This window comes from Esox lucius, chromosome 20 (genome assembly GCF_011004845.1).
Source record: "Esox lucius isolate fEsoLuc1 chromosome 20, fEsoLuc1.pri, whole genome shotgun sequence".
Lineage (NCBI taxonomy): Eukaryota > Metazoa > Chordata > Actinopteri > Esociformes > Esocidae > Esox > Esox lucius.
In genome coordinates this window covers 19,747,857-19,763,415 of record NC_047588.1, presented here as the reverse complement: position 1 = coordinate 19,763,415, position 15,559 = coordinate 19,747,857, and the positions used below count along the sequence as shown (strand labels likewise).

Sequence of the window (15,559 nt, the reverse complement as noted above, 5' to 3'; positions counted from 1 at the left end):
CGTTCACCACAGCTTCTCCAGACTCTTTCACGTCTATCATTGTGAACCTGCTCTCATCCGTGAAGAGAACGTGGCACCAATGGCGGACCTGCCAATTCTGGTGTTCTCTGGCGAATGCCAATCAAGCTACACGGTGCTGGGCCGTGAGCACATGTCCAAATAGAGAACGTTGGGCCCTCATGCAACCCTCATGGGCAGGCACATGAGCATCTTTTCTCACGCGTCACTCTCTCCAACACATCGTCCGTCCGTGTGAGCCCACTTTTGCCCACTCTGCCCACTTTTTCCGATTCAGCACATACCCCTTGGAAGGTCTGTGCACGGTGCTGCTCATGAGGTCTGTTTCGGATAGTTTGGTCAGAAACATTCACACCAGTAGCCCGCTGGAATTCATTTTGTAGGGCTTTGTCAGTGCTCCTCCTGTTCCTCCTCGCACAAAGGAGCAAATACCGGTCCTGTTGCTGGATTAATGCCCTTCTATGGCCCTGTCCAGTTCTCCTCGTGTAACGGGCCTGTCTCCTGGTATCTCCTACTTGATCTTGAGACTGTACTGGGAGACCCAGCAAACCTTGCGACGTCAAGGATGGATCTGCCATCCTGGAGGAGCTGCAGGTACCGCCTCATGCTGCCTGTAGTGACAAGGACACGCAAAACTAGAGAAGAATCAGTCAGGAAGGATAAGGGAGGGAGCAACTGTCTGGGGTCACCACCTGTAAAACCATTCCCTTTTTCAGGGTTGTCTTAATGTTGCCGCTCAATTGCACCCGTTGTCACTTTCATTTGCACCAAAACAGGTGACATTGATTCACAATCACTTATGCTTCCTAACTGGACAGATTGATAACCCTGAAGTTGAATTGACTTGGTGATATACTGCGATGATTACGTGCTCCCTTTATTTTTGTGAGCAGTGTATATACACAGTCTCTGGAACACATGAACTCTGCTAAATAATGCACACATGCATCTGTTTATGTTATGTATGTGTTATACAATGCGTTTATATGCACCTTAGCATTAAAATGCCAACTTCAAGGTAAATGCAAATTATTTAGAAATATGTTATCCTACATTTTTTTTATATTGTTGGCTCAGTGATTAAAACCAGTAATATTTTATTTAGTTGTCCAGCCCTTTTGACACTAGGGATTTTGTCATCTTTAGATTTGGTCTAGCTTTGGCCTTTATTATACAATGATGGTTGACACAATGACTTTCGATATTCCCCACTAAACTACGTCCTAGCTAGCAAGATTAAAAATGATTACTAGTATGGTCTTTGCACTGCACTAAGCAGAGCTAATTCCAAAAAGGGTATATTCATTTATATATAATTCATGCTTAGTATTTTCATTTATTTATAATTCATTAATAGCCAGCTCTAAATGAATCATAAATAAATGAAAATACTAAGCATATAACTTTGATATCCTGTATGAGCTTTTCCCTGTGGGACATGATTTGCAATAATCAGTTGGCAAAAAGCAGCATTTAGTGGTTTGAGTCCCAAATGGCTCTCTAGTCTTTACACTATGTAGTGCACTACCTTACACAAATATTCCATGTATAGGGAATGTCAACATGAAGTGTGGTCTGCCCTGTCAGTAGTGCTTTTCTTAACCTTGCATCCTTAGTGAAACAGGAGAAATGTCATGCCAAGGGGTCCGCATAGAAAATGAATAGCCAAAGACTGCAGAACACACACACACACACACACACACACAGTACAAGTTATCATGCATATTATTTCTTAACAGAGTGGTAGGCCAGATGGCTATAGTTGGGGTTGGGTTAATGAGGCAGACACAGACAGGCAGGCTGGCAAAAACGCAGATAGCCAGGTAGGCAGGGAGACAGGGAGACAGGGACACAGACAGTGATGAGTCATGTGGAGGCATCATTCATCCTGTTCCCCACCCAGTGCTTTCCAAGATGCTGAAGATATAAGAACCTCTCTATATAAATAATGGTAAAACAGCTCATTATTAAAATGTTATCACATTTACCAATCACATGTTGCCTTTGAATGTAACACAAATCACATGCAGCATTGCCACATTTTTTAACATTGTCATTAAACAATTGATAATGTGCAGAACATCTGGAATTGTACACCTAATCTGTTACTCCTATATACACTTACACTAGTGGTAGCTCACCGCTGCTCAAGCAAAGAAAATATGATGGAATATTAGATGAAAGTGCAAGGTTTCTTTAAACTTCCTATTCAATTAATCTTGCAGTTGTTGGTTCTCTCTCTTTACATTAATTTGCCATTGGAACAACATTGGTTAATTTGATGCTTAATTATGAAATGTACTGTATATCATGCCTTATATAACATTTTCTTCTGTTTGGTCCTCTCTGCTCTACCTACAATCTCTTCCTCATCTCTTGTATTAGGTTAACAGACTAACAACCACAAATGTGTTGAAAATCTAGCCTGAGGCAAACAGCAAACAGACAGTTTTGTGTGTTGCCCAGCTAGTCGCGCATTGGACTGTATTGTGCGGTGAGATACATTTGGATTTAATAAAAATCCTGCGCATGGATTAGCCCAGGTGTCTCACAAATTTTTTTGCGATAGTAATGCAATGTGCCAACCTTGCCTTGTTACGTTAGGGCATGGACTTCGATCTCAATAAAGGTAGAAGACAGGACAGTGCATTTCTTCCTGTGCATGACAATTCCAGTCTAGACAAATAAAAATATAAAAAAACATTAGGCCAGATGTCTCCGAGAACAAGATAATGATTGTAGGAAGTCTTGTTCGGTAATTCCTTCCATTTTCATGAACAAAATCAGATAGAAAAAGAAAAAAATTGGTTTGGATGCAACTAGCAGAGGCAACAAAACTGGAGACCCAGACCAAGACCCATATCCTGAGACCCAGACCAAGACCCAGCGGGTGAAGACCATGACAAGACCAAGACCAATTTGAACACAAAAGAAACAAGATCCCCACTGAGACCCAAGACCGTTCAATGTTTCCCAAACGTACTGCCTTAAGAGAAAATTATTTTAAAGAAATAAATGATATTATTCTGTAGGCCACAATATTTGTGATTTCTCGATTGATTCTCATTCAGCACAATGTGAGAGAATTACATTAAAAGCAAATCCATTATGTACATGACCATGAAGTTTTTCAACAATTTCCCATACATTTTTTATTTATAAAAAATTTGATTATCCCAAAACATTCCATTTAAAATTACTTTCCTGAACAATAGAAACCCAGACCCAAACCAAGACTACATCTATGTACATACCCCTTGGATTAAGAGACCAAGGGGTATGTACTTTAAAAGTCAAAAGGGAAGATTTTGAGAGAGGAACAGAAGGGTTATCAATCATGGGTTGTTCCTTACTCAAAACTTTCCTTTTCAACTTTTTTTCAACTTTTTCCAGAGCCGTGTGTGTGTATATATATACACAGCTATTCTGTTTAAACAAGAGCATTTGTGCAAGTCTTAAGGGTTAATGCTTTTCCAACTGTTGTTTTGTTAGCCTAACTCGAGGAGGTACAGCTCGTTCAAAGGCGAGTGGTGGTATTGATAAACCAAAATTGTAGAATCCTCTTAAAATCTCTAGTTTGACAGCATTTTGGCATTCCAGTAGACTAAAACAGCGGTGGCCAGGGAAGTGTTAATAAAACATGAACTGAAAACAGCCTACACAGCTAACACCTCATACACATCTATGCCAACATCACCGCAGAATCAACTGCCCTGCAGCAACTTGGAAAAGCAAACAAACAACACAAATTTGTCTCCCCAATGCATTCATGCAGCCCTTAGCCTTATTGGGCAAAAGAAATTACAAGAGCAATAGGTGTGTGTTTAAAGCTACATATATTACCCATACTCTGTGCTTGAGAACAGAGAAATGGGTGTGTGTTTAAAGCTACATATATTACCCATACTCTGTGCTTGAGAACATTGCAATGGGTGTGTGTTTAAAGCTACACATGTTACCCATACTCTGCTTGAGAACATTGCAATGGGTGTGTGTTTAAAGCTACACATGTTACCCATACTCTACTTAAGAACATTGCAATGGGTGTGTGTTTAAAGCTACACATGTTACCCATACTCTACTTAAGAACATTGCAATGGGTGTGTGTTTAAAGCTACACATGTTACCCATACTCTGCTTGAGAACAGAGGATTTCAGCACATTCTAAGATGCTCGAACCACAAACAAATTTTAATAAACAATTTGCACTGTACCAAAAATGTATTGTAATGTGACCGTCAAATCTTACGGCATAGCAAGAGTAACTCATTGGTAGTGTAAATCCAAACATTAAAATAAAATGTAAGTAAAATGTATTTAAATTAATTACGTTTCCGACAATTATTATGCTCTACATAAGCTCTTAACATTTAAAAACGTCAATATCGCTTACTGGCATGGCCATGGGAAGATGATTTGATCAGCATTGTTGGAAATGACCTAGCGCGGGACAGTGTGCAATGGACCTGGACGAAGCATAATATAAAAGCTCAACAATGTAAGGAATGGAGGAATGGAGACGCATGCCCATCGGTAGCTCTGACAACTCACACTGTGTCAGTATTGATGTCATTTTCGCAGACAGACAGACAAACTACTCACGCATATCCATCGCGGTCAAACTCAAAAGATTTACCCCAGAATCATGTCAGGGGTGCTGAGCCTACTAGAGGGGGGCCGCAGCCAGAGCCGGCCTGTCCATTAGGCAATATAGCCAATCTTATGACGTTCATAATAAATATTTTATTAATAATGTTACTAAAAGCTCGGGTGAGCACTTTTAGACGAATCATTGCGTGGACCTTACTAAACATGATACAGTTCACAAAGACGGTAGCTACAAAAATACCCAGACCCACTACATACATTAAAAGGATAGCTCTGTAGGCTAAAGTTCATACATGACAAATTTCAGAAAAAGATCATAAATACATAAGAATAGAATGAATAAAATACGAAAACATAAGAAATATACACAGTAGCACGTCACACACTAATTTGCATAATGCCGCCCGTGATATAGTGGGAGACCTCGAGTACCGTAATTATCACAGTATTCAAGCACATGGACTCCACCACACTTCTCTCCAAAATGCTCACTTTTTAAAAACAAGAGACAATTTTTTTTTATTTGTGGCGCTCTAAACTTTAGTAATGCTTAGTTGGTTAGGCCTATATATTAGGCATTTTGCATGGCAAAAATGTGCTGTCAAAAATAAAATACACAATATTATAATATCTATGGTAATATCGACTTCACATATTTGGATTGCCTCTTGTCTGTCATAACGTCACAAAGTCTCAGTCGAAGTCATGTCAGCAACTCAGCTATGCTTTTTAGTTAATTGAATTGAAATCAGAATTTTTATAGAAATGGCATCCAAACGCCATCTGTCTGGAGCTGAGAAGAGGAAAAGGAAAATGTTTGAGGAAGAATGACAAGCTCAAAGTAAAGGTATGTTCTTCTGACTTCTATAAATTATGCGTTATTTTTTGCTGTATTAGTTTTAATAAAAATAAATGCAACAATACAATGATCGCAGACAGAAAGACATGGAAAAATTGGGCCACATTCAGCGTGTTAAGAATTATCTACCCATGCATTTTGTATAGATTTTTACCCTCTGATGAAGTTATAGTACGTTAGCTGTTTAAATTAAGGCGGGCCATCTCAGGCCTAGCCTAGGTGAAGGGGAATTAGGTTGTAAAGAGTACGCAAAATGGCCGTTTTACCCCTTTTGAATAGTTAATTATGCAATTAATTTACGTTAACTGTCTCTTTCTCTGCAATTTCTCAACTGAGAATAATGGTCATTACTAATCACGATTATAATTTTCGTCTCATGTGCTTTCTCTTCCTTCATAAAATTGTAATGACAGTTTTTTACTCGAGTGGGGCCAATTTTCATGATCTTGCCTAGGGCCCCACAATCCCACGGGCCGGCACTGGCCGCAGCAACCCTACTTCTCATGTCTATGCCTATAGGCCTACACTGAAGTGAAATGTAAACAATATGCTCATCGTTCAAAAGATTGTGTGTGTATACTGGTGGTGGTTTTTCATATCCTCATGACTGACTGACTACCCCTTGTTAAATAGTGTAGCGATTAGAGATGTGGACTGACATACAATGGGTACCGCGTTGGAATCTCATCACAGTCAAAACAAACAATGTATTAGGATTTGTTCCGGATAGACAAAAACATTGCTGGCTACAACCTTCAGTAGTTGCGTTATAGTAAACCTAAATTAAAACTGTTTACGGTAATGTAGCAATTATTTCTGGTGGATTTTCAAAGTATGCATCCATGCATGCTTTTTGGGGTAATATAGGCTACACCACAACCCCTTGGGCAGTAATAGAGTAGGGGTTTCCACAATTCTCTCATCTTTTCACTAGACAAAAATGTCAGTTATTGTCACCTATATTGATAGTTATTGTACCAATGTCATTCACGAATAAAAGAAAAATGTACATTGTTGTGCCATGAAATTAAATAGCTTTGGTAGTGTAAATGTCATCTTCATTCTCCCTAGCAATTGCTCAATTCTTATGACTATTCCAAGTAGTAAGTTAGTAGATACTGGTTAAGCCTATACTGGTTAATAAGCTGATAAAACAGACAGTGGCAAAAGCCATACCAGTTTACAGATGCTATTTGTGGTAGAGGTAAACTTAAAAAGAAACGTGTAACACAATGCTTAATGGTGTCTAGCGAAATATTGAAACTTAGCGTGAATGCGTGAAAATATCTACTAGTGGTTAAAGACACAGCCTCTCACGTGGGAGACCCAGGTTCGAATCCAGTGAGGGCAACTACCTTCACTTACAATTGTGGGCCGACTGAACTAGGCTTGCCTGGTTCCTTTTCTGGTTTAATACAACTACATCGATGAAACATTAAGATGCATTCTGGTCACATAATCATCCATCGAAAAGCTCTTTCCATTTGAAAAGTCCAGACTTGCAAACAAATCATTGGTTTAGAAGACAAAATGTAAATTTCAAATCCAGCCTCTTAAAACTGATAGAGCAGTGCATCCTCCTAATTAAAGCAACTGATGCACACCATTTTTTTCTCCAAATGAAGTTCTTATTTTATTTACCTCCAGTAGATTAACTCATGGATACCATTTGTATTACTCTGCAGGCAGTTTGACTGAAGTTTCTAAATAGTGGAGACCTAGAGCTCTCCTTTTTTTAATGATTCCTTTTTTAGAACCAACAGCCATTAAGGTGATATAGTGGCTTGGAGGATAGTTTACTAGTTTTTTTAATAGCATTTTAGATCATTTCAGTCATATAGAAATGCAGTAAATTGCATTTCCCGTCTGGACCACATGACAAGTTAAACTCTGGTTAAGGCCCTGAGTGCAGTTACACTCTACTCTCCTGCCTTTGCCATAACAAAGATGAAAATGTCCAGGGGGAAACACTGGACACAATGTATTTGGACACAAACACTGGCCAAAATGTTGTCGGGTCATTATCAAGATAGATCAGAAAATATGTGCGTAGCGTTTTAAAAAATATATTTTTAACTACATGGGACGGCAACGCATAATAATACATACATTTTGGAATTTATACCGGTCAGTACATCAAAGACAACCTCCAATAGTTAAGCCGGTAGCTTACATAGTTGGAAAAACATCACAGGCAATCCTACGAGTCACCACGTTACATAAAACTACAAACTCGAACATAACTTACTTTCAGACAGGAGACCCGGTTCAGTTGTTTGCAAACATGCTAAGTCGATGTTTAACAGAATTTAGTCGCTATCAGAATTCTTCATCAAGCATCTATCAGCAAGCATCATAGTCGATAGTAGGTACAGTGTTAGACGCTGCAGAGTAATTTGACCTTCTCATAATAAGAAACTACCACCATGGAAAGCGGGAGTAGGGGAGGATGGATCAAACCAAACGGAACACAATTCATACCAACTCTACACACGCAACGGGAAAGATACATCGAAGGGTTTGGAGGACAGAGTTTGCAAATTGGTTGCAAGCGAGGACGTAAATGCGATGTGAGACGAAATGACATATCATACCAATAGAGAAGCGACCACAGCCTAATAAATCAGACTATGAGGAAGGAGAGCCCATGTCTGTGTGAAGGGATAGTCAATACATAATAGCAGACAGAGAAGACTGGGGTCAACAGAAAGAGGGAAGAACGATTGCACTTTGGAGGGGGTAAAATGGCACATACCATGGACAGCCAGGGCCAAAGTGTTGGCAGGCTGGCAGCGGGGGTCTGTTCTGTCACTGCAGCAAAGCATATCTCAGCGTAGTCCGTCAGTTCTTCCGCGCAGCACCACCACCACAGTGCTGTGTCACTAGGCTCCCTAGCTGTCTGAATGCTGCCGTTAATTATGAAGTAGAGTAGGGGTTAACTTTGTTCCTCAAGACCAGGACCTCCTTATTCAAATTCAAATAATGTCTGCATCCCCTATGAAGAGGGACCTATGATTATTTGATTTAGTTAAAATGTATTTTCTGCAATTCTGTCTGGTTTAACAAAAGTAATTACATAATTAATTATTCTGCTTACTACTTAGGTACTACTGTCTACCACCACTCCCACTATTACTAACTCTTAATACAACTGATATTACTACTACTACTGCTAATAATAATAATAAACATGATTCACCCCAAATATGATTCCTCTACCATAAGTACTGTACATGAGGACTTATATGAAACCTAAATTGAAATATAAATGTTCTCTTTACAGAAATGTATTCAATTTAATTTATATAAAATGTCATTTTATTATGGATATTTCCTTTTAGAGAATAAGTAAATCAATTGATAGCAACAGTTACATTCCGAAGTAAAGTTACTAGTTTATTTTGACTTAACTTTAAAAGACTGAAACTCAGCTTCTGAATGTCATACACTCACCTAAAGGATTATTAGGAACACCTGTTCAATTTCTCATTAATGCAATTATCTAATCAACCAATCACATTGCAGTTGCTTCAATGCATTTAGGGGTGTGGTCCTGGTCAAGACAATCTCCTGATCTCCAAACTGAATGTCAGAATGGGAAAGAAAGGTGATTTAAGCAATTTCGAGCGTGGCATGGTTGTTGGTGAATATTTCACAATCTGCCAGTTACTGGGATTTTCATGCACAACCATTTCTAGGGTTTACAAAGAATGGTGTGAAAAGGGAAAAACATCCAGTATGCAGCAGTCCTGTGGGCGAAAATGCCTTATTGATGCTAGAGGTCAGAGGAGAATGGGCCGACTGATTCAAGCTGATAGAAGAGCAACTTTGACTGAAATAACCACTCATTACAACCGAGGTATGCAGCAAAGCATTTGTGAAGCCACAACACGCACAAACTTGAGGCGGATGGGCTACAACAGCAGAATACCCCACCGGGTACCAATATTCTCCACTACAAATAGGAAAAAGAGGCTACAATTTGCACAAGCTCACCAAAATTGGACAGTTGAAGACTGGAAGAATGTTGCCTGGTCTGATGAGTCTCGATTTCTGTTGAGACATTCAGATGGTAGAGTCAGAATTTGGCGTAAACAGAATGAGAACATGGATCCATCATGTCTTGTTACCACTGTGCAGGCTGGTGGTGGTGTAATGGTGTGGGGGATGTTTTCTTGGCACACTTTAGGCCCCTTAGTGCCAATTGGGCATGGTTTAAATGCCACGGCCTACCTGAGCATTGTTTCTGACCATGTCCATCCCTTTATGACCCCCATGTACCCATTCTCTGATGGCTACTTCCAGCAGGATAATGCACCATGTCACAAAGCTCGAATCATTTCAAATTGGTTTCTTGAACATGATAATGAGTTCACTGTACTGAAATGGCCCCCACAGTCACCAGATCTCAACCCAATAGAGCATCTTTGGGATGTGGTGGAACGGGAGCTTCGTGCCCTGGATGTGCATCCCACAAATCTCCATCAACTTCAAGATGCTATCCTATCAATATGGGCCAACATTTCTAAAGAATGCTTTCAGCATCTTGTTGAATCAATGCCACGTAGAATTAAGGCAGTTCTGAAGGTGAAAGGGGGTCAAACACAGTATTAGTATGGTGTTCCTAATAATCCTTTAGGTGAGTGTAGAGACAAATCAATGAGGTTTCCATGTAAAGAATGACAGAAGAGTAGTCTTCTGTCATTTTACAACTCGTTTCTGTGTTGTTATTTGTCATTACAGTATATTGCAAGAAAGAAAAGAACTCCATCAAAACAGGTGAGAACAGCCACCATGCCCCTCTATGTTTGGGTCCTCTGATGTAGGTCCCCAGAGGAATACCTGCCACGTCCTGGCTATGCCCCTAGCCATCTCTGCACTGGGCTGGGGCCATAGTCGGGACACGACGGAAGGTGTGCCTCTAGCCACCTCTGATCCTTTTGGTCTCCCCCAATTGGAGGCAGGTGTAGATCATTGCCTCCAGTTGAAGACCCTATTTATGTTCTCTGTGTGACCACACCTGGTGTGGTTCATTTTGGTTTTGTGTTTCTACTAGATGCCCCATGTCACTGCTTTTGTTTTTGTCTCCTTTTGATTCAACATGGACTATTTCCATTATTTTGACTCTGCGCTTGTGTCCTACCATAACCGTGACAATACCCAACATAATTAACATGCACAGATTGCTACAGAAAAAAAACATGATATTTCAGTTACACAATCTACTACTCCTTTACTTTAACAATGTCACATGTCCCTGTGGTTCCTTTCCATCAATACTTCACTCTTTTACATTACTCCATTCTTGTCTACCTGGTGGCAGTGGAAATCTGTTTCTGGTGGGTTCAGCTCTTAGCTCGGCTAACACTATGTAACTGATTGTCCTGGATCTAATAAGAATGGCAGCCAGACAGGTAGTTAAAATGCAGTGTTCACAGTGAGTCAGGACCAGGGGAATGATGAGGATTTAATTAATAAACATTGCACTGAGATGTTCTCAAATAAACCATAATAATCAACTGACCTTAGCTGGATTGAATAGAATAGTTTATTAGTCTCAAAGGAGGAAATTGTTTTCCACAAGTTTGTATAGAACACACCAACCTACCCATAATTTCATCACACAGCCTTTAAACTTAATCTTAATGGAACTGATATTGCTCTGCTCTTTTTCTACATAGAAACAGAGAAACACACTCAATCTTAAGCAGGATTTACATACATTGGCTGGCAACACATTTTGCAATATAAAGTTGTTTGGAGCAATGTTCAAATTTATCAAAATATCATAAATCATAATCTCCCGAATTTTCTCAATTGCACAAAATAATAGCTAAGGATAGAACAGACAGTAAAGTGATGGCAGAGGTGAAGACAGACCAGACAGTAAAGTGATGGCATAGGTGAAGACAGACCAGACAGTAAAGTGATGGCAGAGGTGAAGACAGACCAGACAATAAAGTGATGGCAGAGGTGAAGACAGACCAGACAATAAAGTGATGGCAGAGGTGAGGACCGACCAGACAGTAAAGTGATGGCAGAGGTGAAGACAGACCAGACAGTTAAGTGATGGCAGAGGTGAAGACAGACCAGACAGTTAAGTGATGGCAGAGGTGAAGACAGACCAGACAGTTAAGTGATGGCAGAGGTGTAGATAGACCAGACAGTAAAGTGATGGCAGAGGTGAAGACAGACCAGACAGTTAAGTGATGGCAGAGGTGAAGACAGACCAGACAGTTAAGTGATGGCAGAGGTGAAGACAGACCAGACAGTTAAGTGATGGCAGAGGTGTAGATAGACCAGACAGTAAAGTGATGGCAGAGGTGAAGACAGACCAGACAGTTAAGTGATGGCAGAGGTGAAGACAGACCAGACAGTTAAGTGATGGCAGAGGTGTAGATAGACCAGACAGTAAAGTGATGGCAGAGGTGAAGACAGACCAGACAGTTAAGTGATGGCAGAGGTGTAGATAGACCAGACAGTAAAGTGATGGCATAGGTGAAGACAGACCAGACAGTAAAGTGATGGCAGAGGTGAAGACAGACCAGAAAGTAAAGTGATGGCAGAGGTGAAGACAGACCAGACAGTAAAGTGATGGCAGAGGTGAAGACAGACCAGACAGTTAAGTGATGGCAGAGGTGTAGATAGACCAGACAGTAAAGTGATGGCAGAGGTTTGGATAGTGTGGGTTGGCTTCACACCAATCAAATCACACAGGCACATGTCATTGACAGAAAAAAATAAAACTCCTCAGTAAAATGGTGTCGTCCTTTGGTGGCTAGCTAACTAAAAGTTCCCTACCTAACTATAGATGGCTTTGGACTAGTGGTTATAGCTAATTCCCCATAATCGCCAGTGATTTAATTACATCCTATTTCTAAGAGCCTAAGATGGGAGTTCAACTTTAACTCCGTTAAATGTTAACTCTGTGGCTCATTGGCATGACGTTAGGTCAGCAACAGCGTTTAGACAGGTTACATTTTGCTAAATCTAGCAGCTAGAATAAAAACAATCACTGCTATATGAAATCATGCCGAACTGGCACGGGCCAGGAGGAAAATGGCATGGGCCTTCGACCGGGAGTGTCAATCTAATCTGTTTCTAATTACACACTGCACACACAGACATAGCAGCTGACCCCATGACATTGTATAACGTAAATAGTGGTATGTTGATTGGACCAAATAGCTTTTTTTAGTTGCATCCTTAAAATGTTACTGCTATACGTTATACGAATAGGTGGCTTATGTTAAAATAGTTCTGGAATAGCAGAGGCAAGTCTTTGCTTTCACACTGGCATTTTCTTGATGACTCAAATGTGTGAATGAATATATTTAACCACTGTGTGTGCGATTGTTGTCTTCTTGTCTTGGCCGTTTAACTGCTTATGCATAGGATATGATTAACAACTTTTTTGATTGGCTTACCCAGTGATTTTACTCAAGCACCGTCATTTGTAACAGGTCAAAGGGACTACATCTCAATTAACCAATACAGGCATCAATATTACAAGTTAATTTCATTTCAAGCACTCAGAAATTTAAAACAGGCTGTAATATTAAATCTATAAAATCTGCCATTTGTGGACTAACTCTGAGACCCCATATCTGCTGACAGCACCAAAGTTTTGTACCCAGTAAGCTGGAGGCATTTTTCAAATATAAATGAAGACTTGTTACCGTATTGATTGATGGAGCGCATCGATAGCGAGGGGCGAAAATCGATGAGCGCTGCGTGGAGGCTGTGTGAGAGCAGAAGACTGATGCTTTTACTGCGTACCTATGAACACCACAGTCTGGACCCTGTCACTGTGCTCTGCTCCCATAAATAAACAAAGACAGCAGGTTTCCGAAACGAGACAGAGAGGGAGGGGGGGAGAGAGTGGTGCTGGTCATGTTGTCCGGGGACAGGCTGTATGAGAGGAACAGATACACACACTAACACTCGTACAGACATCCACGCAGAAACACAACTACATTACACTACTGTCAGCCTGCATGCTGTCACAGCTCCCACCCAGATGGCATTTGCACACAAAGCCAATGGAACAACCATGCTGCCCTTATCTCATGCCACAGCTACTCCTTCTACCTCATGACCTGTGAGATCCTTGTTACACACTATGTTGCTGACAGCGTCAGAGAACATTCAAAGCTGTGGGTCAGAGATGGGAGAGATTAAAAGAGAGGAGAGGTCGTGGGCAAGAGGAACAGAGAGAGAGAGAAAAGAGAGACAGGGAGAGAGAAAGCAAGCTTAAGGAGTTTAGAAAGTCAATAAGAAGAAACGAGCCTTGCAGCTGCTGCTGCTGTAGACTGTTTGTTGGACAATTGGTTCCCTCATTACTTTTCCCTTACACCAGCCTGGCAGCCGACATTATGCTTGGTCTACATTCTGCTCTATCAGATGACAATGTCACAGATGATTAGGAAAAGGTACAGCTCGATGAGCTGTGACCTCGAACCTTTAACCCTCTGAAGATGATACAGTCTCAAGGCGGTAAACAGACGTGAGGTATCGTATGTTTACAAATATTTTTAGAAACGCCTTGCAGGGAACTAACCACCATATGTGTGTCTGTTCCTTGTGTCTCTCCCCATCACTATATGTATATTTTGTAATATCCCTGCTCCATCAGCATCACACTATCACCCAAGGCTGAAATGTTCCAGAACCTTCGAGAATTCATCTGGGGAGGTATGAATACCCTTTGACGAGAGAGGTTAAAAGAGCTGGAGAGGAGAAAGTGGCCACAGAGGGCAGCAAGATCGTGTCCCAAAGCAATACTGCCCTTAACGGTGTTTGGCCCCAGCAACACGGTAGCCAAGGAGGGAGAAAGAAAGATCAGGGTCGAAGTGTCGAGAGGCCACCAAGACTACGACCACCAGATAGCCGCCTCAGAGGTGCCACCGCCTCCCCATCACAGTGGTTTGTTTACTGTTTTTAATATCTCCCTCACATCCTCTCCTCACACTTCTTTTCCCTTCTATTAACCGGCCCTCCAGGGCCCTAAACACATGTCCAGTTTCCTTTCCCTGCATCTCTCCCCATTACAATATACTTGTGTATATATTATGTGTGTGTATACACATATATATTTAGCTCGGGAAAAAATTAAGAGGCCACTGCAAAATTATCAGTTTCTCTGGTTTTACTATTTATAGGTATGTGTTTTAGTAAAATGAATTTTTTGTTTTATTCTATGAACTAATGACAACATTACACCCAAATTCCAAATACAAATATTGTAATTTAGAGTATTTATTTGTAGAAAACAACAACAGGTAAAAAAAATAAAATAAATAATGCATTGTTTTCAGACCTCAAATAATGCAAAGAAAACAAATTCATATTAATTTTTCAACAACAAAATACTAATGTTTTAACTTAGGAACAGTTCAGAAATCAATATTTGATGGAATAACCCTGATTTTTGATCAAAGCTTTCATGTCTTGGCATAGAAATTCAAGTAGCTCTGCTTTATTTGATGGTTTGTGACCATCCATCTTCCTCTTGATCAAATTCCAGAGGTTTTCAATGGGGTTCAGGTCTAGAGATAGGGCTGGCCATGACAGGCTCTTGATCTGGTGGTCCTCCATCCACACATTGATTGACCTAGCTGTGTGGCATTGAGCATTGTCCTGCTGGAAAAACCAATTCTCAGAGTGGGGAACATTTTCAGAGCAGAAGGAAGCAGGTGTTCTTCCAGGATAACCTTGTACTTGGCTTGATTCATGCGTCCTTCACAAAGACATACAGTATCTCACAAAAGTGAGTACATCCCTCTTCTTTTTGTAAATATTTGATTATATCTTTTCATGTGACAACTCTGAAGAAATGACACTTTGCTACAATGTAAAGTAGTGAGTGTACAGCTTGTTTAACAGTGTAAATTTGCTGTCCCCTCAAAATAACTCAACACACAGCCATTAATGTCGAAACTGCTGGCAACAAAAGTGAGTACACTCCTAAGTGAAAATGTAAAAATAAATGGGCCCAATTAGCCATGTTCCCTCCCCGGTGTCATGTGACTTGTTAGTGTTACAAGGTCTCTGGTGTGAATGGGGAGCAGGTGT

General features: G+C 40.5%; 1 protein-coding gene across 2 annotated transcripts in view; it reads right to left on the bottom strand.

Annotated features, from left to right (window-relative positions):
- Positions 1-13,285, bottom strand: part of oxr1a (oxidation resistance 1a) — a 210,972-nt gene extending 197,687 nt beyond the window's left edge. Inside the window, exon 1 of one of the 2 annotated variants that reach the window (XM_010885213.5) lies at positions 13,165-13,285. The gene's annotated coding sequence lies outside the window, so the exon portion shown is untranslated. Of the gene's footprint in view, positions 1-7,733; positions 7,881-13,164 lie in introns of those variants that run through there. The other variant, XM_010885212.5, reaches the window with a different exon arrangement.
- Positions 13,286-15,559: the final 2,274 nt, after the last annotated feature.